Source organism: Callorhinus ursinus, unplaced genomic scaffold, assembly GCF_003265705.2.
Source record: "Callorhinus ursinus isolate GAN/ISIS: 27379988/994484 unplaced genomic scaffold, GSC_fseal_2.0 scaffold29, whole genome shotgun sequence".
NCBI classification, from domain to species: Eukaryota; Metazoa; Chordata; class Mammalia; order Carnivora; family Otariidae; genus Callorhinus; species Callorhinus ursinus.
The window spans coordinates 13,792,398-13,817,068 of NW_027397091.1; the positions used below are offsets into that span (position 1 = coordinate 13,792,398).

General features: G+C 42.0%; 1 long non-coding RNA gene across 1 annotated transcript; it reads right to left on the reverse strand.

Moving 5' to 3' along the window:
• Positions 1-2,223: 2,223 nt before the first annotated feature.
• LOC112828053 (uncharacterized) lies at positions 2,224-23,154 on the reverse strand. Its single transcript, XR_003209392.2, has 4 exons — positions 22,526-23,154; positions 8,482-8,611; positions 8,043-8,104; positions 2,224-2,360 (listed from the first exon to the last, which is right to left on the reverse strand). It is a non-coding gene; the product is annotated as an uncharacterized lncRNA (long non-coding RNA).
• Positions 23,155-24,671: the final 1,517 nt, after the last annotated feature.

A 24,671-nucleotide genomic window follows, 5' to 3' on the forward strand; every position in this document is an offset into this window, starting at 1 on the left:
ATTAAATTATTCCTGAGGTTTATCAAGTTGACTTTTCCACCCAATCACTTTCTGTACTTAATCAAGCGAAGGAAAGGTTATTGATTAGACTTCCACAGGACACTTTATGAGCAGGGTAGCGAAACATAATTCTTTTTAATAGTCAGAAAGTTGGCTACTTCAGACCTGCAGTATGATTTTCATCAGTGAAGTGGAACTTACTTTTTCAAGTATTTACTCCGTTTTACTTTCCAACAACCGTATTAAATTGCTACTAAGCAAGAAAAATTCCTTCCATAATTTGATAGCATATTTTCAGGTAAGATCACATAAATCTTGGTGCAACAAGGAAGCTTCCACCACTCTGATAGAGCAAGGCCATCATAAGAGAGAAAATGGCTGTACCACCTGAGCATGGAAGAATTCTAAGTGGCTATGCTAAACAGCATCAGGGTTTTCTATGTGTGCATAAAACAGGCAGAATTCTAAGACCTTTCCTATGAGTGCAGAGGCGGGTCTACTGCAAAGCAAATGAAATTTAAGCTTAGGGATTCCCCTCACTTACATAAGCACCTCCAAGGCTCCGTCCTGAATTTTGTGTTCCTAGAAGTCTCAAGTGGACCCCTAAACCAAATCATCCCCGGGGCCTCCCAAATCTGGAACTGCCCTATATTGGATATAATTTTTCCAGAAGAGATTAATATACAGGAGACACTTGGACCAGTGCCTGTGGAGCAACCCAGTGACAGCCTGGAAGGAGAAACAGTACATACATCTGTTGCTTTGAGTACACAAGACCAGCTTCTCTCATCAATGGTTCTCCAAAGTGGCTACTGTGTGGAGTCTTCTATCAGCTATGTAGCATTATAGATCCAGTTGGGCGGCTATGAAGATAGCACTCCCTAAAATATTTTTATGAATACTTGGTCTATCTGTTGACCAATGTTTTCCAAGCGGGGGTGATTTGGCTGTACCGGGGACATTTGGTAAAGTCTGGAGACATTTTTGATCACCATGACTGAGAGGGTGCTATTGGCATCCAGGGATGCTGTTAAACATTCTACCATATGCAGCACAGCTCTCTGACCAGAGCCTTATGTGGCTGCAGTTGTTAGCGGCGTCCCCAGTTGAGAAACTCTGCTGTCATAGAGAGTAGAGGTTAAGTTTCTGGTATCAGGGTCCACACCTCTGAACTCAGGCTCTTCCACTTGCTGGATCCTGAAGCGTCAGTGTTCTCATCTGAAAATGGGGATAATATTAGTATCTATCCTATAGGGTTGTTGAGAAGATTAGATAATAGAGGTAAGAGGCTTGGTACAGTGCCTTGCCTAAAGTGCTCATAAAGTCCTGACCACTGTTGCTATTACTATACTTATATCCAAATATATCACATACTTTGCACAATAATAAATCTTTACTTCCTTCCAAGGGTTAACTTCTTAATAAATCCACTTTTCACCTAAAATAAGAAGAAGGAACTTGATCTGTGGTTTTTAAATTTGGCTCCAATAGGCAAGGGATTTAGTGAGGACATCCCTTCTCCCTGCACCCCAGAATTTTCCATGGTGGGATGGATCAGGAAAAGCCAGTATATGGAGATAGAAATCCCCAGCTTTAATTCAGTTAGATCAGTTCAGCTTTTATCTGTTTTGTTTTTGCCTTAGGGTTTTTTTTTTAAGAAAAAACTTTGAAAAATTACTGAACTAAATGCTTCATTCCAACAGAAACATTTTATGATTATGTGATCATTTCAAATATTTTCAACATCTGTGAGTCCAAATAAATCTCTGAAGCATTTGGGTAAGACAAGATATTAAAGGACATCTTTTTCCATGGAATTTATTCTGTGAAGTATCATAAATCCATAGAGAAGATGGTCTCACTGAAATGGGCCTGAAAGGGATGTTCCTTATTTGTATTTTCTCACTCTTGGATAAAATCTTGACTCTTGACACAGGAACTACCTCATCAAGGTATCCATGTATAATCATAGGTGCAGAGGTTCAGTGACACATGGATTTGTCTGGAGTGAGAAATCTGTGCTTCCTGTTGGGTAAACATAGATGCCACTCAGCTGAAAGATCCTGCGGTGCGTTCTGATCTGCATCTACGGTCTTGAAACAGGGTGGGTAAGGGACAGATTTGGGGGCTGACCTGGACTTTCTGATGTATTTCTGGGTCATCTCACAGGTCCGATCTGTCCGGGAACGTCCATACTGTGCTATGTTGGAGTTATACCTGTGGCTCCAGTTAGAACTTCTCTGCAGATGCTGACAGCTCTGCTTTCTCTTTGGAGGGACACCTGTTCTCTGGGGCCTTTGTCCTTTCAGTGTGCAATGTTCTAAAGACGCTCGATGGGGACCAATTTCTTCTGCCTGAGACTGAACAGAGAAAGAACTATACCTTTAAGCAGAACTTGACACCCCCTGGGGGGCGCAACATTAAATACCTTCCCAGCCACACTTGATCAGGGTGTCTGGTCATTGGTCAAATGCACCATGTCTGTGGGTGGCCTGCCTTTAATATTCATAGGACTGTGGCAAGAATACAAATGGAGATTCTCAGCCCATGGGCTTCCCCCTCCCCTTCTTACCCCTGACTCCATCCTGCACAGCAAGAGACCTTGTACCCATACACATGGACACCTCGGTCTACTACTTTAAGCACCATTCATATCCTCCACAAAAAGTTACCCCTTGGCTTCCCTTTGAGCCTCGGGGTGCATAACCTAGCATGGACACCCTTGAGAGGAAAGATCAAGGGAAGAGGTCCACGCAGACCTTAGAGCTGGGTTTAGAGCTGTTGGAACAAGAAATTTCAAGGTCCCAAGGTCTGAATGGAGGCATAGGGTCTCTGGGTAAGCACATCCCTTTTAGCCCTGCACACACAGGCTCTGGAAAAGGCCTGGAACAAGGCCCAGGGCAAAGGATTCTCTTGCCTGGGTCCAAGGACGGTATCACATTCCAAAAATGGGATGATATTGTACCTACTTTCTGCTTTTTACTTTACTCATTCACTAACACTGTAAGGAAATCCTTACATGTCATGTGGTATAGCTCTCATTTGTTCTTTTTTAATGCCTGTATAATACTTCATGGTATCATGTGTCATAATTTAGCTAGCCATTTCTCTATTAATAGACATTGGCCTGTGTCCAGTTTCTAGCTGTGAACAATACTGTTATAAATGTAAGTGTTTACAGAGGATAGCATTACTGCTTTAGAATTCATTTCCAAAAGTAGAATTGATATACCACGACCATATAATTTAAATGCTATGGGATGTTTCCAAAAGTCAACCTATGAAAGGCTGCTAACTTGTCATCAAAGAAATTCAAATTAGCCTCACAGAGAAACATTACATCCATCAGATTGAAAACAATTTTGGAAGAGCAATAATATCAACATAATTCTGGGGAGAAGCATAATCTCACCCACGGCTGATAGAAATATGAAGTGCACCAGCCAGCCTGGAAGGCAGTTGGAAGCTTATGTTAGGGCCCCCAAATAAATCACAAGTCGGATCTTTTCATGTTTGTTTACACTTCAGTGATCTAACACCTACATGGTGACCCTATGAACTCACTCCCTTGTAGGTAATTCCCTTGACTGAGGGGAAGGCTGAAGAATGATGGACCTTGAGTACCTTTGGCAAACCTCACCCGGACTCCCAGCACCTTATCTCCTGGCTGCAGCTGACAGTGCTCATCTTGGACACAGAGACTGTTGAGGAATGGAGACTCAACACTCAAGCACCGCAGAAAGCCCCCATTTCCTTGATGTAGCAAGTCTCCTGTGCAGGAGTCCCCAACTAACACTATTTCCAGAGTCCCTAGTTGGAAATGCCCGAAGCCCATGATTCTTTCCTCAGAACTCTCTCCAGCTGACTAAGAAATTTCTAGCCATCATTTAATAATGTCTTGGGTTTTCTTCTGGGTCAAACAGGCTGTGAGACTTGGTACTGCCCCCCGCCCATGCTGCCCCCTACTTCTGGAAACACTATTGATTTTCAGCATGGCTGATAAAACAGAGAGATAAAAGGCCCAATTTTTATTTTTATGATAGATATGACTAATTAACTATAAATGTCAAGTATCCACAACTTAATTAATTCCAGTTCATTTAACTACAGTAATTAGATTTTTTTTTTCCCAAACAAAGCAACAGTCTGTTTTCGAAGGTCATAGACTAATAGTACAATGAACAAGGCTGAAAGGCTTGCACTTTGAATCAAAAGTAACTGATGGCTGATGCCAGTGGGGGAAATAGACCACACAAAATAAAAAATAATTGGCAGGCTGATTAATAAAGTTTGTTTGAAATGTATTTATAATGCATCTTTGATTAATAGCACCAACGAGTACTTGAAGTTAAACCTTTAAAAATTTTAGGGACTTTTCATTATAATGAGAAGTTTAAAAACAAAACTTGATCAGAGTTTGAGTCACATAGACCATCAAGAAGCCAGAATTCTAATTAGCGAGAAATGTCTTTTTTGCTTAAGAAAAGCAATTTAAATGGGCATATTCGGTTATATCCGTCAAGTTCTCCAGCGGACAATCTGGACAGGGAGAGATTTAATCAAGAAGGGGTTAACTTATTTGCCTTAATAAAATAAAAAGCTTTAGAAAGTCTGAAGAGGTTGGTGGGGGTTTTGGGGAGAGGTGTTTTGAGAGATATTTGAAAGGAAAGAAAAGGAGGAGAGACCCAAGCTATGTGGATGACACCAGCCAAAATCTGCAGAAAATGGGAGAGAGTCTCCAAGGAGGGAGTGTGATCAAAGAACTTGAAAATGGGGATGTCTGTTATTTAATTTTAATTGGTTGTTTTTTGTGCCATCTTCTGCCACCATTTCCCTAAGAATTTAATTAAAGTCTTCCAAATGGAACTGGCTTGTGACCGTGTTGTGTTTGGGGGAAAGAAGGATGCAGGCTATATCCAGTGTGAGCTGAAGACACGTGGAAGGAAGATGGCTCCAGTGGAGCCAGGTGGAGCTGGGGGCAGTATCCAGCAGTGGAAAAGGAAAGCATATGGCGGTGTCCACTTTAGTATTAAAAAAAAATGCCTCCCGACACCCCTCAGAGGTAACAGGTCAGGATCTGGACCTCTGGTAGTACATGGCATGGGGCACAGGACTTTCTTCATACTTTTTTATTAACTCATTCCCTTTATTCACCAGTTTTCAAAACATGTGATGTATTGTTTCACTTCTATCCCCCAGTGGCTTCCAATTAATTTTTTAAATGATTAAGAACTCATGTATTTAAACATATTTGTTAAGTTTCAATCATTTGCAGTTATTATCTTTGTTAGCACTCAGATGGTCACATCTCTGGCTTGAGGGAGCCTCTTGAAATTGTACAAGCCATACTTTTAAAAATTAGGTATAAGTGACATTATATTAGTTTCAGGTGTTCGACATAATGATTTCAATGTTCGCGTATATTGCAAAGTGATCACAATAAGTCTAGTAAACACCCATCACCTTGCATCGTTACAAAAATTTTTTTCTAGTGATGAAAACTTTTAAGACCTACTTCAATAATCTTAAAAATGGTGCAAGCCATGTTTAATATGAAGCCACTTTTAAAGCCATTATTTGTTAATAATAAGGAAAAGCTAGGGTCTTGAGGATGTCCAGGCAGCAGATACTTGGGGTGAAGTGTTATTTTTCTGTGAACTGAAATTCTTCTGGCTATTTCTCATCACTGCTTCCCTTCATCTCTCTTACAAAAAAACCCCAGATCACTCGGCCTTAGCTCAAGCATCTTATTAGACTTAAAGGAAAACCATGACCCTATTTCCTTTATGTGTATTTATTAAATGCCCGCTACAGTTCCAGGCTATGCCAGGCAATGCTCCCTCTCTGGTGGCCAGACTCTTGACTCTCATTTTCTTTTTTTTTTTAATTTTTTTTATTGTTATGTTAATCACCATATATTACATCATTAGTTTTTGATGCAGTGTTCCATGATTCATTGTTTGTTCATAACACCCAGTGCACCATGCAAAACGTGCCCTCCTCAATACCCATCACCAGGCTAACCCATCCCCCCACCCCCCTACCCTCTAGAACCCTCAGTTTTTCAGAGTCCATCATCTCTCATGGTTCGTTTGACTCTCATTTTCTGATGTGTGACGTCATTGGTGAAGACAGTCATGGCGGTAACATTCTCAACTTGGCATAGACTGTAACATCCAAATGGGAGTTTACATGCCAGATCAAATTGGGCGAGGCATCAATAAGAAAAGCTACAAGGAAAGATAATCAGTCTTCAATAGTTTAGATTATCTTTTCTTTCTGAAATGGCTTTCTGTGATTGGTATGTAAGGGAACTGCATCCTTGCAGGGAGTTTCCAAGAATAGGTAATTGGGTTCATGGCCATGACTCGAGTAGGCATGTGGAGATGCCACTGGTGATGGGGTAGCTGGCCATGCTACAACTATGATTAAAATGGTAATAGCAGCATAGAATTTCTTCTCCCTAATTACTCTAGCTGTTTATAAATGCAGCCACCTGGGTTGCATTGTGAGCTCTCAAAGATGAGTTCCCAGAAACTTTCCCTCCAAATTCTTTCTGAGTTCTCAGGAAGGGTGTCTTTTTGTTGCAGTAATCGCTTTCCCAGATGCTCAAGGGCCAAGAAGACTCTTCTGGGGGCAGATTCCCTGTGGGGCTGCTGCCTTTGGAAGGATCAAGTCAAAGCCCTGGCAAGTGCCAGGGTCATTGGTGGAGACCAAGATTGGTGCTCTAATGTTCTTTTATCTCTGTGGCTTGTCAGTGTCCACCACAATGGTTTGGAATGGAGACAAGAGAAATTTGAAAAATTGATCTCTCCTGATGTATAGAGTCAGACAAATTTGAGTCTTGGCTACAGCATTTGTTAATTATATGGACTTGAACATTGTCTGACATTGGGCTCTTTCTGAAAGGAGACTCTGAGAAAAAGCTTTGAGGACAAGTACTAAACTTAAGAGATGATTCTAGGAAGCACTAGAATGGGAGTGGGGAAGTGAAGCAGCAAAGGAAAGGAAGCCTATACAAGATATGTTAATAAGCAACTTACTACTATGGACAAGGGTGTCTCATTCCACCTGGGGAATTCTGGGATACCTCCACACCTGAAGCATGCCTCTGTGTTATCACACAAACAGAAGAGGGAGCTGTGGGTATTTATCCACTGACATCTATCCATGGGGGACTGAGTACTGCTTCCAGTGGCATTAACACTCCAGCCTTTCTGTTCTGCTCTGTGTGGGGGCTGAGCTTGCTTCTGTAGCCAAAGAAAACCAAGCAAAAGGTGATAAGTGCTTGTGGTAAGAAGTCACTGGCCTGTAAGTAAATGGGTACATGTGAATGGTGAGTCTGCTACAAACATGTTATGCAACATCTCTATGCCTTGGTTTCCACATGCGAAAAATGGAGATCATGCTAGCTACCTCTCAGAGTTCTTACAAAGGTCAAAAAGTTAATGTGAAGCAAAAATGCTTGGCACATAGCATTCAAAGTAGGCATTTAATGTATATTTCTTTCCTTTTTCTTGAAGACACTCGTAGCTATGACAGCAAATAATCTTGCAAACAGGCTTTATGTTTTACAGAATCGGGTGGTAGGATGAAGTAGGTGGGAGCAGTGTGTAGACACTGGGCTAAGCAATGTTAATGAATAGCAATGTCAATGAATAGCAATAAAAGCATCAGGTATAGTATTATATACGGGGTCCATGGGGATGCTTCAATATATTTGCCTAGAAAGATGAGATTTCTGCAGTTTCTCCACAAAATTTTCCCAATGGCACCTCTTTAGTCTAATATGCAATGTGTTTCAAAAGCTAAATTGCTGCCTGGCACTTTCAAATGGAATCTTTGCTTTGGGATCAGGAAGCAGAACATGAATAATTTGGGCCAATATATTTTTTTCCATTCTTCAAAAAGTATTTGTCATTAACCTAGAAAATCCCACACTTCCTTTCAGTAGGGGAAATCATCTCTGCTTGCTTCCTTCATTTTATAGATGGAGAGACTAAGACTAGAGGTACAGTCTGGTAAATAGTGTATGAACCCACCTTGGAAAAGTCAGGTTCCAGTTACACCAACTCCAGTCCTCATGAAATTGTAATATCCAGAGCTTCATAAAAGAAAACAAGAGCATTATACTCTGCTTCTAAAACCTGGCTGTGGTAAATGCATTATATGTGGCTTCAAATCTTCTCTTGGCAAGGAAGTAAGGCAGAGCAGTTTGCATGCCTTGGTGGGTAGGTGGGGCTCTGCTGTATCTTTTGTGTTTTGTTCTGTTTTTACTACATGTGCATGTGAGTCTGAGTGTGTGTGTGTGTGTGTGTGTGCATGCTTGGTGAATGGTCAGGGCTAGAGAATAACTAGGATCAGAGACCTAGCCTATAAGGTCTTTTGTTGTTCTTAGTTCAAGATTAAAGTATCAGTCAGGATAGGCTAGGTTATGTCAAAATAACAAACACTCCTGAAATTTCAGTGGCTGATACAAACCAAGGTTCATTTCTTGCTCCTTCTACATGTCCATCAAAGGTCAGCTAGCAATTCAACTCTGATCTGTGCGGTCGATTTCCCTGCAGGACCCAGGGTGATCAGCAGCCATTATCTGGGACTGTTCTAGTAACTGGAAGAACAAGGAGAGAGCTCTGGCTGATTTGCCATTAATAATTAAATGCTCAACAGGGAAGTGACAGACCTCACTTTTGCTCTTAGCTTATTGAAAATAATTGGTCATGGTTCCTAATCAACTGTAAGGGCTCTAGGAAGTGCAATGCTAACATGTGCCCAGAAAAGAAAGAAAACTGAAATAAATGGTGAACAGCAGTAATGACTACCACAACTTGAGTTATGGCCATACAGCAGGGGGTCATCATTACCTTCCTGCTTTTATATAGAAATGACCCTACCTCAAAGACATATTATCACCATATTCAACATACAAAATTTAAGTCATTTATTTCTAGACCAGCTCTGTCCAGTAGAACTTGCTGTGATAGTGGACATAATCTCTGCATTGTCCAATATGGTAACTGCTAGCCATGTATAGTTATTAAGGACTTGAAATGTGTCTAGGGTGACTGAGGAACTGACTTTTTAAAATTTTATTTAACTTTAATAAATTTAAATTTAAATTCAAATAGCCACTAGTGGCTACCATGTTGGCCAATACAGTTGTAGACCACTGAAATCGTATTGTGGGTTTATTGTTTTGCTCATCGGCATAATAACAATAACATTGCTTACTCCTTTTGTATTTATATTACATTTCATAGTTTTCAAAATGTTTTTATATACACTGCTCATCTCATATGATTCTCCCAACATTCTTATGAGATAAGTAAGGAAGGTACTATTATAATACCCATCTTATAAATATGAAAACCAAGGGGCACTAGATGGCTCAGTTGGTTAGATGTCTGACTTTGGCTCAGGTCATGATCTCAGGGTCCTGCGATCAAGCCCCATGTGGTTCTTCCCGCTCAGGAGGGAGTCTGATTCTCCCTCTCCCTCTGCCCCTCCCCTGCTTGTGTGCTCTCATGTTCTCTCTATCTCTCAAATAAATAAATAAAATCTTTTAAAGAAACAAATAAATAAATATGAAAATCAAAATTCAGAAACTTTAAAGGTTAAGCTTTAACTCATGATAATGGTATGATGAGTGGTACAGAGACCAGAACCAATTCTCTAGGTAGATGTATGCCTTGTTTGACATTTTTATACCCTGCTCAGTACTATGCTTGTCCCTCAATAAATATTTGACCCAATATTTGAAAATTTCAAGACCTTCAGGACCTTCAAAACAAACCTCTGAAGCACTTATTTTCATAAGCATTTCCATAGTACTTGTTTTCCATGTTAATCATAGACTAAGCTTATATTAATCATATTCTTTCTTGAAGTGGTATCTGTCAGTTTAATGTGGATTTCTTTGTTTTTAGATCCAATTAACTTGTGAACTCCTTAAGTTGGGAACTTTTCTTTCTTTGGCAATTTCCTCAGTGCTCCAAAGAGTGACCAATTGTCCCAGTTTGCCTGAGAGTGAGGGATTTCTCAGGATGCAGGACTTTTAGTGCCCAAACCATGCCAGTCCCAGGCAAATTGGGACAGCTGGTCACCCAGGTGCCCAGCACAAGGCTGAATTCACAGGTTGAATTGAATTGAATATTAAAATAGCAAAGACGTTTCAATTACAAGCCTTAGCATAGTCACCTGAGCATTGTAAATACTCCATAAAGGCTTTATTTCAATTTTATGACAAAAATAAAAGGTAATAAATTTTGCATATGCTTCCTTATGTTCAAATAGCAAACTAAGGAAATGGATTATTTTAGGAGCTCTGTAATGCCAGTAGACCTCTCTTTTTATACTTCCACATCTGGTTTGAATGTTGTTTCAAAGTCAAGAGTAAAAAGAAATTATGTATTGCTGATCTTGGATGCAGCAGGCATTGTTAATAGCATCCATGTGTGTGCATGCACACATCCTATCAAATGATGGGCCATTCTCAAAAGCTTCCATTGATTTTAGATAACTATTCTCAAAAAAATGTTCAAATGTTTATTTTCCAAACTTTGATGCTTTCTCTTATCCTTTGAAATAACCATAACTTTTTATGTCTCTGGGGAATAAGGCCAAGCTCCTGCCTTGTGTATTTTCCAAGTCTTTACTCTTACAAGCAAGACTGGAGTTTTGATTTTGATCTGTGGGGTTGGGGGGACGGAGGGGCTCATTCTCTATTGTGCCTTGAGCTTCTGAATGCCTCAGTCACTACAGCATATTGATTTCCTTGACTTCTTCAAATGAGAAAGTGCCTTTTGAATAGCAATAAGGTAACTCTTTACACACCTCCTGAATAACAATCTCCTTCTGCATTTGTGTGTGCAATAGCAATGTCTTGAGTGTTTCTCATTACAACAGGCAGCTTCATGGTACTCCAACTCACTACAAACTGGTGAACTTCATGAGGACCTCAAATGGCCTTCCTTTTCTCCAATAGCTGTGTTTTTGAAAAGCTGGGAGTTAAGCTAATTTGTGTAAATCAAATGCTTTGGCCCCATGTCTGCAAGGACGTTGTGGAAGAGAGCTCATGCAAGGTGGAGAGGGATTAGTCCAAGTGATTCACCCCCTCTTCCCAATGTCTGAAATCCTGTGAGTCTAGGTCTCCTTTAAATATTTTACTGGTGACTAATTTTAGAGATTTGTCACTTTCATTCCTGAGTGATCTTCAATTAGCAATGGCCCTCAATACTTTAGGTTTAGTTTAGACTTACTGCCATTGCGATGCCTAGAACAACATCACAATTAGCAGGTGTGTCATTCACATGTACAGCTGAATGGCTGAGATGGAGGAAAAAAAATGGTGTTGCATGTACTGCCTGCATAAAGTTGGTAGAGGCAGAAATTGCTCTCTCAGGGTCTCTTGGGAAAGGGAATGGCAAGAATGTCGGGGCACTGTTGGCCTAGATCACACAGAAGGGGCAATCAGAGTAGAATTTTCAAGCAAAACAAATCCAAGGAATGTAGAGAGTTGAACTGAGGAATAAAATTAAGACCCAGTAAAGAGGATGCAGGTTCTCAGTTTGGCATCCAGGCTTTTGTAATCATGGCACAAACCCTCCTATGAGATCAGCTGATGCCCAGGCTGAACCCCTAGCCAACTGAGCCAGAATCACTGGGGTGGGAGCCAGACATCATTATTTTTGAAATTCTCCAGCTGATTCCAATGTGCAGCCAAGTCCAAGGAATAAGAGACTTTTGAGTAAGAGACTGCCACATTCTGAGTTCCTTGAGGAAAGGTCATTGAGGGAAGTTTCTATGGTACAGTGGAAAGAACGCCAGAGGAGGTGTATATGGGTGTGTATTGCCAATTATGTCGTATATTCCAATTACAGAATTTGCTTCTGAGCTCAGTGCTTTATTTCTAATCCTCACAACAATGGCATGAGATAGATACTCATATTAAGTCCAATTTATGCACCTGTCCAAAATTCCTGTTTCAAGTGTCTCTTGATGGAGAATGCTGCTGCCACCATCATTAACTTATCTCTTGCTAATCCATGAAGAATGTGTTCTTACCAAACTTGTATGGGAGTATGAAGGCAGGTCGAGGCCATAGACTTAGGACTTGGTGCTCCTCCATTAGTCTTCACTCTTACTGTGACTTCGATTCTTTGCTGCTGTTGGGCATCCTCCTGATGGAATAATTGTCTGCGTTTTCTTGTAGTAAATTCAGTAACCACCTTATACTTGCTTTCCTTCCGTCTCTGTCTCACGTTCCTTTTCTCCTCACTCTCACTGTCCTGGGGTTGGACCCCTCAGCAAAATGCTAAGGAAGCTTTGTCACTTGATTTATTTTCAAGGAGACCCATGCTGAGACAGTGTTATTATCCCAACAAATGCTGGTTTGTCGGTCTTCAAAGTCCATGGCTTTTGTACTCTTTTCCCTTTTCTTTCCTGCCTCCTAGGACAGAGAAGAAGTCGAACTTCATCCCTGCTCTGCCACCGATGTACAGCATAATCTCAGGAAAGCCATTTGTCTTCTTTAAGCCTGTTACTTGGTCCATAAAATGAGAGGGTTGGGGTATCACATGTTCTTAAACTTCTGGATCCCTTGGACATCTTAAACAGTTGGGTGAAGCCTATGAATTCTTTCTCAGAATAATGTTTTTAAATTGCATAAAATAAAATACATAGGATTGCAAAAAACCCACACTTATATTGACTAAGTTTGTCAAGATAACATACGTGTGTATATCTCTCAAAATATATGTGATATGCTTCTTTACTCATGTCTTAAATAGTGTTTGTTTAATAATTATAATACCTTATTATAATACCTAAGTAGTGAGAGAATACTACTTTGAGACACCTATGAGAAAACATCCCTGAAAACAAATAGACCGTAATGATTCCAACTGAAATAAACAATGCTCAAAGAATATAAATGATCATCAGACAAATTCATTGTGTGACAATATTTTAAATAAGACAAAGACCAGGACCCTCTAGAGCCACAAAAGTGACTGGACTCTCCTCTCTTAGAACTAACACAAGTGACTCCAGCTTCTTTGCCACTTATAGCTTTAACCTTGCTTTAAAGGTCTGACCCTCCAGATAAAAACGATGTAGATTTCCAATCACTGAACGACCCCCTTGCATTGACAGGACCCAGCCAAAAATGCCTTCTTCCCCAATCCCCACCCCCAGCCACTTCCTTCAAACTTTCTAGAAACACTCACAAGACCAGTTTTACAATAATCCCATCCTAATTCCTTCTTACTCAGACATCTATGGCTTCTTTGTGTGTTCTCCTTTGCAGCAGCGAGCTAAATAAACCTTAATGTTTGGACAATGATCGTATTCCTGGTGGTCTTTGGATGGCGACCTTCAACTTCTGCAATAATCATAACATATGACAATACCTGTCGTTTCTATCCATGACAATACAATTGTGAAGCTGAGATTCAAATCCAGGCATTCTGGTGTTAGAGACTGAACTCTTAAACTCTATGCTCCACAGCCTCTAGACATAAGGAAGTAAAAAGAACAAAAGTAATCACATGCCAGTGATGGACTATTACATATCTAAGGGCATCTCTAAGGGCGTACATGAGTTAGAGAGAAATTTTCGCTGGTACCAAAATAACAACCACAACAACCAATCATGGTAGAAAATAGATAGTAACCACAACAATAATCTTCCATTTGTATAACCCTTTGCACTTTATTGGACCATCTGCATATGAGCCTTAGCACAGTGAAGACAGACCCCCAGCCAAGGTTTTCTTGGACATGGATAGCCTAAGTCTACCTATAGGATCTTAAAAAAAAAAAGACATAATGCCTGCAAGAGAAGATAGGTTATTCTCAGCTCATTGTTGAAACTCCACTATTTAGATTTATATTCAACCAATAGTTATTAAATGCTATTACTGAGTGAATTGTGTCCTCTCCCAAATTTATATGTTGAAGGCCTAACCCACAATATGACTGCATTTGGAGACAGAGTTTTTAAAGAGATAATTAAGGTTAAATAAAGTCATAAGAGTGGAGACCTAGACCAGTAGGACTGGCATCCTTATAACAAGAGGAAGATAGGCCAGGGATATGCATGCACAGAGCAAAGTCCACGTAAAGATGCAGCAAGAAGGCGGCCATCTGCAAACCAAGGAGAGAGGCCTCAGAAAAAGCCAACCTTGCCAACACCTTAAACTTGGACTTCCAGGCTCTGGAACTGTGAACTTGGAAATAAATTTCTGTGGCTTAAGTCACTAAATCTGTGCTCTTTTGCCCTTGCAAACCAACACCTAATGAACATGCTGGATGTTCTCACATGTTTTTTCATGAGGTTATCACAACTGGGAATAGGTTGGAGCCACTTTCTCCTGGCTCTCGAGAATCAGTTTGAACATTTTTAGGAATTCTGCCAACTGGTTTTTAAACATCCATGATTAAAGATCAAGCTACACAAACTTAAAACTAAATAAATTGTATTTTTAAAAGGCAATAAGTATGTAAAACCCATCACTTCCTAATTATTTTACTGCATTTTATTCTCATCCATGTCTTTGAAGTTCTGTAAGTTAGAGTTATTGCATCTGAACAGTGGGCTCTCTACAGATGGCAGGCTCAAGAATGCAGGCTCAAGAATGTAGGTTGGGAGTTTGAAATGGGCCACAATGGGGGTATTTATACCATGGAAATGGGCAAACAGTACAGATCAGGCCCCCTCCGCCCACCAGAGCTAGACATCAAACATCTGCCAGGATATCCCCCATCATAACAATCCATCCAAAAAGGCCCTCTAGTTCCAGATTACATAATGAGAAAACTCCAGCTCCTAAAACACGAGATTCAAGCAAGAACTGGGTCCCTGGGCTCCCGAACTAGGGATCTTTGCATGATACTACACTGCCTCTCTATGCACACAGGAAGAAATACGATAGCTCTATTTCTATCTCAGCTAGGCTGCCCAGCAGCAATCAGATTCAAAGGGGCTTGCGCATTTGGTGAGGGTCTATGCCTCGCCTCTTAAATTTCTCTGCCCAGTGCCGGCATTGTGTAATTCTAATACCCACCAGAACGAAGGCCACTTGCTATAAATCTCAGGGTCCTGCGAGAAAGCCCTGGGAGGAATGCTTTTTTACAGTCCACAATTTGCAGTCTGTTGTAAAGTACTTTAATTGCTACTCAGTATAGGATTTGCCTTGTGTGTTTTTCCAGCCTGGTAAAGATTAACGAGGAGCAGACCGCTGAGCCCAGGCCCCTGCTAAAGCTGGGAGCATAGGAGCCCTAACCATTCAGAGATGGATTTACAAAAATGAAGACTAAAGACACAGCAGGAAGTCTTCAAAATAGCTCGCAGAGAAGCTTCTTTGATGAGCTGAAGCAATTCAGCAGCTTCTGCACTGTGCATTCGTGCTCATAAATCACCAGGATTTGCAGGCCTTGCAAGACGTCTCCCACTCTGCCGTTTTAAAAAAAAAAAATGTACTCATTGCAGTAGCATTAAAGATCTGCTGTGGGGCGCCTGGGTGGCTCAGTCGTTAAGCATCTGCCTTCAGCTCAGGTCATGATCTCAGGTCCTGGGACTGAGCCCCGCATCGGGCTCCCTGCTCCGCAGGAAGCCTGCTTCTCCCTCTCCCACTCGGCCTGCTTGTGTTCCCTCTCTCGCTGTGTCTCTCTCTTTCTCTGTCAAATAAATAAATAAAATCTTAAAAAAAGAATCTGCTGTTATTTTACTCAGGTACCTGGCATCTTAAGGGACAGTTTGATTTTTGTTGTTGATGATGATTGGATGCTCACAAGTATTTTATTTTTTTATTTTTTTAAGTTATCCAATCATTTTTTTAAAAGATTTTATTTATTTATTTGACAGAAAGAGAGAGAACACAAGCAGGGGGAGCAGCAGAGGGAGAGGGAGAAGCAGGCTCCCTGCTGAGCAGGGATTCCCAGGACCCTGGGATCATGACCTGAGCCAAAGGCAGCCACTTAACCAACTGAGCAACCCAGGTGCCCCGGAAGTGCACAAGATTTTTTAGAAAGGCTATTTATGGAACCATTCTAAAAAAAAAAAAAAAGTCTTGAGGCAGTCATTGCCCTGGAAAATATACCCAGGGAAGCTTTGAGACATTACAAATGTGTTCTTTTAACCTCTGAAATCGAGGGGTGCCTGGGTGGCTCAGTTGGTGAAGCGACTGCCTTCGGCTCAGGTCACGATCCTGGAGTCCTGGATCGGTCCGCATCAGGCTCCCTGCTCAGCGGGGAGTCTGCTTCTCCCTCTGACACTCCCCCCTCTTGTGCTCTCGCTCTCATTCTCTCTCTCAAATAAATAAATAAAATCTTAAAAGAAAAAAATAACCTCTGAAATCGAGAGCATCCAAAGCTCAGTTGAACCTAGGCTGTGTGAGTGAACCACCTGAAGAGCTTTAGAAATCCTGATGCCTCGGCCCCGCCCCTCCAGAGATTCTGACTGAAGTGGTCCACCTGGGCCTTTGGGTTTTTAAGAGCTCTCCAGAAGACTCCCATGCACAGTCAAGTTGGAAACTATTGTTCTAAAACTTTTCTTCTTGGAGCGTGGTTGATCCGTGGACCAGCAGCATCAGCCTCATGAGGGAGCTACTTAGAAATGCAGAATGTGGGTCCAGACACACTGAAGCAGTCTGCATTTTATCAAGATCTCCAGATGATGCCTTTGTTCAGCCGAAATTGAGATTGTCTAGAACTCAGATAAAGAATGCTAGAAGCTGACCACCTGTCTTCCTTAATTCAGGCTAGAAATGGTTTTCCTCTCTTATTCCCCATCTCTAGTTAGGTACCAAGTCCTGCTGATTTTCCTTTCAAAGAAACCTCTCTTGTGTCTCACACAGTTGTCTTCCCCCTCCCCCGCCCCCCCCCCCAGCCAAGAATCTTCCAGCTTCTTCAAGGGCTACTGCTAAAATAAATCTTTTCATTACCTCTGCTCAAAAATGTTCAATGGCCGCCTCTTTCCCACCATTTCAAATGTTAATTTCTCTGCCTGACTCCAAGGCCATCCCACATCTGGATCCAGGTGACCTGTCTAACCTGATTTCCCCACGTCTCTCTGGTTCCAGCTGGTATTTTCCCCAAGTCACAAGATGCCAACCAATTCCTCTTTGTCTTGGCTGCTGAAAAGCCATTCCTTTTCAGTTCTCCCTCTGCCTCTCCAAGCCTTATTCATCTTTCTTTCTTTATTTTTTTTTCCTGATTCATCTTTCAAAGCCACTTCCTTTTGCTCTGAATGCCTCCAGCACTTAATGATGAGCTAAGCATCTTTTCACAGTGGACACTAATTTTCATGCACCTAGGGCCAGCTAGGCATGGAGCTCTAAAACTAAATGTACCCTGGAGATGAATCCAGCTTCTCCCCATTCAGAATAGGCTTAGGCAACCCTCTTCCCCCATCCCCCTCCCCAGAAAGCTACTCAACTGATGCTGCTCCATGACCCAACCTATGATTACCCTTTGCTCCCAGCACTTAGGTCAGACCTGGCCATTTTGCCTCTTCCATCAGACTAAGGGCCCTTGATTTGAGTCTTGCAGCTTCTATGGGTCCAGTGTTGGCATCACTAATATAGCAGGTGGGTCCTGGTGCCACCTATGGGCAGATCATCATGCTAGGTGGTGGTGGTGGTGGTGGTGATGGTGGTGGTCGAGGAGGAGGAAGAGGAGGAAAAAGGGAAGCATTTCCAGGCTCTTTCCTTTGTTCTTGGCCATTCCTTACAATTCGATATTTCTTTTAATTTTCTTTTACTCTACACTTAAAATGCTACCTCTTGTTCTCACAAGTGGTATGCTGTGGGTATTATTAGTGCCCCCATTATGCAGATGAGCACACTGAGATTTCTCACAGCCAAACAGCTAGAAGGTGGTGGAGCCAGAATTCCAATACAAACATATGGAGATACAAATGTACCTACAAGTGCTTTTTCAACAACATCATTCTTTATGACTTTGAGTTCATTTCATTAGCACAGCCATTCAAGACCCCAGATGCACATTAGTCACTTGGGCAGCCTTAAAAATAAAATCATTAAGGGGCTCCACCCTAAACCAATTATATTTCTTGCTTGTGGGGCTCTAATATGTTTGAGAAGCATTCCAAGGAAGTCTAATAAGCAGCCAGGATTGAGAAACACTGCATTAGCACCTTCCTCTAACTACCTGAGAAAGCCTGAATACTATTTGATCGGCATGTAAATTTCCATTCTGGACCACCAGTGAAAAAAATTCAGGAAGTACCACCTGCCTGTTGCAAGTTAGAAAAAAAAAAAACTCCATCAAAGCAGTTCTCCTGCACTTCAAATGTGCCCCTGTATATTTGATGAATCTAAGAGGCAGCCTTCGGTTGTCATAGCAACAGGGCAGGCTGGAAAGGAATGACCAAAGTCACCATCCTAGAAGCCTTGACTCCACTCTGCCATCCTACTGACCTGAGCCTTTCTGTCACCCATTCAGACAAGTGATTGATTAACTGAGACCTTCCAGGCCAGATCTGTGGAGACTGCTATCTCAGGCATTCTTGCTGTGGTTATCATAACCTCCAACTTCCAGGGAATCAGTGGGGTCAGGTAGGCACCCCCTGGGTCACAGTTGTTCTGGAGCAGTTGCAATTCCAACTTCCTTCCTGCAAAGCAGCAGCCTGAAGTGCTAGGGAGGATGAGGTCATGGCTTACAGAAAAAGAAGTTAGGCTTCGTTGCCTGCCTACCATTGTCTGTGTATCTTCTCTTTAAGCACACTTCAAAGAGCTGCATTCCGCTAGCACACCATTACTCACTGTGGTAAACCGTTGGCAAAAATAGCCACAATAATTTCCCTTGCTGCATCCACACCCCCGGCAATGTGACTTTGCAGCATCTTCCATCAAGAGATGAAGGCCTTGAGTCTGGGCTGGTCTTATGATATGTGTGGCCATTAGAGGTGGCCAAACTGGTGGTGTGCTAGGTCTAAGCATGGGAGTCAAGGGGCCCTGCACACTTCTTTTTGCTCTTGCAAGATCCTTTCCATCATTGCCGTGAGAACAAGCCCAGACTAGCCTCCTGGAGGAAGAGAGACCACACGAAGCAGAGATAAACAGCTGAAGCCCCTCTACCCCAGGCCACATTGGCAGCTGACGGCAGATGCATGAGTTAGCCCAGCCAAGACCAGAAGAACCACCTAGACGAGCCCTGGCCCTAGGCCTAACCAACAGAATTACAAGCTAAGAAAATGGTTATTGTTTTAAGCCACTAACTTGGGGGTAGTTTATGACACAGAAATAGCCATGCAACATGTGTATATCCACGAACATGGTAAAGTCTTTATTTTCTATTAAGTTTATGGGACTTCAGACTTGCCTGAGTGGATGCCTATTCTATCATAAAGAAATGAAGTGAGATATAATCCTTGCCCTTCAGAAACTCATTGACTTGGGGCACCTGGGGGGTTCAGTCGTTAAGCGTCTGCCTTTGGCTCAGGTCGTGATCCCAGGGCCCTGGGATTGAGGCCCGCATCGGGCTCCCTGCTCCGCAGGAAGCCTGCTTCTCCCTCTCCCACTCCCCCTGCTTGTGCTCCCTCTCTTGCTGTGTCTCTCTGTCAAATAAATAAATAAAATCTTAAAAAAAATAATTGACTTTTTTGAATAATGGGAAATTATGGGCCTTTTGGCATCTGGACAAAGCTAGTCTAGACTTGCTGAGGAGTTCTAGGAAAGATTCAAATTGCCAAAAAAAATTCAGCCAGCAATGATCTGGAATGTGCTGGAGAGATGAAAATTTGGAATTTGCTGGTAGAAAAATGATGGCACAGCTGTGGAAGTCAATGAGAACTCTGAGAGACAAGGCATATATAGAAAGAAGGCTATCTATGACATCCATGTTGCAGGAATGTTCACATTTGGGGACAGAAGCCGAAGGAAGATGGAGAGCGATAGAGACTCACAAGAGGTGGGCGGCAGGCAGTGGGAACTGGGACAGGGCATCACACACAGCAGATGGCATACTTCCTAAGTTTCATTGTTCACAGTTCAATTATTGCCCTACTTATATGCCATGGTTTAAATTAATCATATTCTCAGTTCGTGGAACATATGTTTATATGGGACCCTCTTGTTCTATGTCTTTATTCCCTTATACTTCAGCCTCCATTCTTGTTAATTTACCCTTAATTGCTAGAACCATCTTTGGAAACAGCTGAAACATCTTGGAGGTAAATCTGGTGCCCAAGGTGGGTAACTGGTCAAGGTGATAGGCGATTTGTTCCAACACCAGACAAATGGCCTCTTTCAGTGATGGCTAGTTGTAATCTGTGATTTTTCTTTCACTCATCCGACACATATTTATAGAGCACCCACCCCATGTCAGAAGTTGTTCTAGGCAATCAAGATTTGGCAGGGAGCAAGAAAAACATGTGTTTTTTGTTTGTTTGTTTCCACGGACCTTAGGATGTAGTGGAGCTACATGATGGAATTACAAAGAAATGTATCAACAGGATAAATTCAGAAAGAGATTCAGAAAGTAAGAAACACAGGAGGATGTGACCCGTTTGGGGTGGAGGTTACTTTGGGTGGCATCATCAGAGAAAGGCTCTCGGATGAGGTGATATTTGAGTGGAGCCCCAAACGGCAAGAAGGAACTATGTTGGGTCAAGCCAAAGAAAGAGGGTTCCATGCATAAAGATTGGCAAGTGAGAAGACCCTCAGGTGAATGAGACAGGCTCACTCAAGGAACAGAACAATTCGCATGACTGGAAGAAGCAGACTGAGGGGGAGAGCAGGAGGAAAGGCAGTTGGAGAAGGAGGCAGGGGTAGTCCTGTTGGTTGTGGTAGGAGACTGGGATTTTAAGTAAGTACAATGGAGAGGACATCACTGGGCATTTAGGGGAATGCCTACATTTTAGAGGCATCAGTTTGTCTGTTCTGTGGAAGCTGCATCATGGGGGAACAAAAGTGGAGGCTGGGTGCCGTCAGGAAACTGTTAGGACAGTGTTGAGGAGTGGAAGTTTGGAGTGAGGGTTGGCAGGTGCCGGGAGGGAAGAGAATGAGTTTGGGAAATAGAAACCAGTAAACGCGGGAGGCACTTTCAAACTTTCAGAACTCAACATTATGAGCCTCCTAAATGAAAGCTTAACACAACGCCCTTAACCCAAACATGTTATAAATACACGTTGAAATAGACATCTTTAAAGGTGACATGCTTACCTCATCATTTTTAAAATTTCAGTGGTGAAAACTAGGCAGTTGATTTAATTATTTCAACTCAAATTCTTTGAAGACTATAGTGTTTCCGAAGGGAAATGATTATGTTTGACAATGAGAGTTTTCAAATTTTCATTTACGGGCAGACTGACATGGGGAATAATTTTCCGTGTAGGTGTTTGTCCTCCTTTCTGTAGAGAAATTAATTCTGCTCAGTGGTGTCATCATGGTAGAAATAAAGAGATCAGTGTGATATGAGCTGGACTGAGAGGAGGTTGCTTTGCCTTAAGGGGCAGGCCGTTAAGAATACTGTCAACAGAGTGACCTCTCTTTTGGGGATGGTGTTCTCTCCTCGGGATTCACTTCATGGCTAATTTGGTGTCATTTACCGTTATACTCCTTGAACTCAAGAAACAGCATATCTGATAGGATTAATATCATATAAAATTATTGTGATTAAAGCCACTTCACTTGAATACAACCTCGCTTTTGTGGTAGGCCTGCCGTAAATACTGAATGATTTTCATCACAAGAAGACACTGGATAAATCCCAAAGGAGGGACAACTAGTACTCTTCAAAATGTCAAGGTCATGAAGAACAAAGGCTGAGGAACTGTTCCAGATTAAAGGAACCTAAAGAGAAATGTCAACTATATGCAGTGTTGGATCTGAGATGGGTTCCTGGATCGGGGGGGAAATGCTATAAAGAAAATTATTAAAAGAACTGGTACAATTTGAATATGGACTGTATGTTAGGTAATGATAGTGTGCCAGCGTAAAATAACCGGGATTTGGTCAACATGTTTTAATTACATAAGGGAAAGTCCTTGTGCTTATGATATGTGGGCTGAGGTATTCAAGGGTAAAGAGTTCTGATATATGGAAATTCTGAAGTGATTCAGCAAGAAAAAGAACAAGAAAAAAAATACATAGAGAAATGTGGAACACACTGGGAGTCTAGACAAAGGGCATGCAGGTGTTCATGGTTTCATTTTTGAAACACCTCTGTAGGTCTGAAATACATAGTTTAAAGAAAATGTTTCAGTATTCTTAAAAAAAAAAGAAAAAGAGGGGCACCTGGGTGGCTGAGGTGGTTAAGTGGCTGCCTTTGGCTCAGGGCATGATCCGGATGGAGCCTCCTTGTTGGGCTCCCTACTCGGTGCGGGGGGAGGTCGGCTTGTCCCTCTCTGTCTACCCCCCCTGCCCCCGCCCCCGCTCATGCACACGCTCTCTAATAAATAAAATCTTAAAAAAAGAAAAAGAAAAATCCATTTTACTTTACAGGTCACCTCATCGCCTATAGCTTGGACCCTGGACAAAGGCCAAAATGAGGTATTTCTCACCATGAGGACTCACAGACCAGGCACCCACAACGGGGGGAGGAGAAACCGGGGCCCTGGAATTATAGCAGGAGCTTCCGAGATAGTGTTCATCCAGACCTCTGGGTGTCGCTGTCTGAAGCTACTCTCTCACGTGGACAGCCCCACTTCTGTCTGGATGCTCTCAGGATCCTTCTGTTCTCCACCTGTAACTCTTCTCTGGTTTTCGCCCCTCAGGGCCTCTTTTAATGTCTGAGGTCCTGCTTTCTGCTCCAGGAATCACCTCTGATTTTCACACTTTCGTTCCGGAAAAGCCCCCAGCGGTGAGTCGCGTGGCTCTGCCAGGACACACTGCGAGGCGATTTATGTGCTGGGTCTCGGAGGTGGGGAATGGTACTGCAGCGCCGTAAGGACCGCTCAGCTGGAAGAGCTGTAGCCCCCAACGCGGCAGGAGGGCTGGTTAGAAGCTGCAGGAGCCAAGGCCTTTGACGTTGCTGTCCACCTTGACGTTGCTTTCCATCCTGCTGCATCTGGGATCCAGGAGGTTCGTTTCAGTCCTGGCTGTGCCAGGATGGAGCTCTGTGACCTTGGACTACTCGCTTAACCTCCCTGGGCTTCATTTTCCTCATCTGTAAAATGTTTGCTGAGGTCCTCCCCCCGTCTAAAACAGTTCAGATCCCTCCTCTTGATGTCATAGGAGGGCTTGATGTCATGAAACAGGAGGACTGCCCCCCGAGATGTGAAATCAGCCAGTAATCATTGCAATCTATGTTGAGCAGGTTCTTTGTGCCCAGACCTGTTCACAGTGGTTACAATTCAGAATCCCGAATCAAGCAGATCTACTTTCAAATATTGGCACTTTCTGTTCTTGTTTGCTCTGGGAATTTGGACAGGTTATTTAACCTGCTTAAAAAACCTCAAGTGCCTCATCTGTAAAATGGGATCTGTACTGGTACTTACTCTGAAGGGCCATTGAGAAGATTAAATGAGATAATACAAAGTGCCACATAATATGCACTCTTTACAAAACACTATTTTTTTTTTTTTTTAGATTTTATTTACTTATTTGAGAGAAAGAGAGCGTGCAAGCCCAGGGAGGGGCAGAGGGAGAGGCAGACGCCCCGCTGAGCAGGGAGCCCGTTGCGGGGCTGGATCCCACTGAGCCACTCAAGCGCCTGGACAAAACACTATTTCTAAATACTATTATTAATACTCTGCTCTTACTTAGACTATAAGAAAAATCCCTTTCTTCCAAGATAAGTCCAATTGAAGTTACATGATTGACGTTCACTTAACCGAACAACAGTGCAGAAAGGCAAGAAATTTAGTGATGAAAAGTGTGTGGCAGAGACAAACAAGATTCTAATAGATGAGGGAGGAAGGCCAGTTTGGGCTGGGATTGGAATTATTCCTGGCTTAAATATGCAAAGTACTATTAAGTATGGTATAATTTAAATATTTATATATTTCCTATTTTTAAAATTTATTAAATACAAAATTAATATATGGAGGCATCTAACTTGTAAACATAATTTCACATAATACAGACTTAGAAAAGTCTTCTTTATTGTCTAACCAAACCTCACCCTCCTCCCCAAATGTAATCATTAGTATCAGTTGGGATGAATTTGTTAAAGTTTTCCTTCTTCTATTCATTTTTGTTTAAATATTCTAAAGCAGGGAAATAAGGGACCTAGAGTTTACGACTGTTGTAGTGGTTCGTTGTTCCTTTTACTAATATGAAATAACCTCTTGTCCCTGTAATGCTTTCTGATTCTAATTTGCCTAGAAACACTGCTCTTCAGCCCTCTTTTGGTAGGTTTTACCTATGAGAGCTTTTATATGTATTTATTTTCAACTTCGACAATGGTTATAGTATATATATATATATCTTGTCAATAGCGTAGAGCTAGGCCTCCCAGCTCAAGTGCTATTTTTCTTTTGTTCTGGGACTTCCTTTTCTATTACGGCTTTGAGTGTTCTCATGCTCACCATTCACTCTAATCTCTCCTAGAATTCTTACTAGATAATGTTGGCCCTTCTGACCTGTTTCTCCAAATCCCTTACTTTTTCTTCTATGCCTTATAATTTTTGGTTCTCTTGTCCTGCATTCTGGCAGAATTCCTCTTCCAGGCCACCAACCGATGTTACGTCAATGTCTATTTTGCTG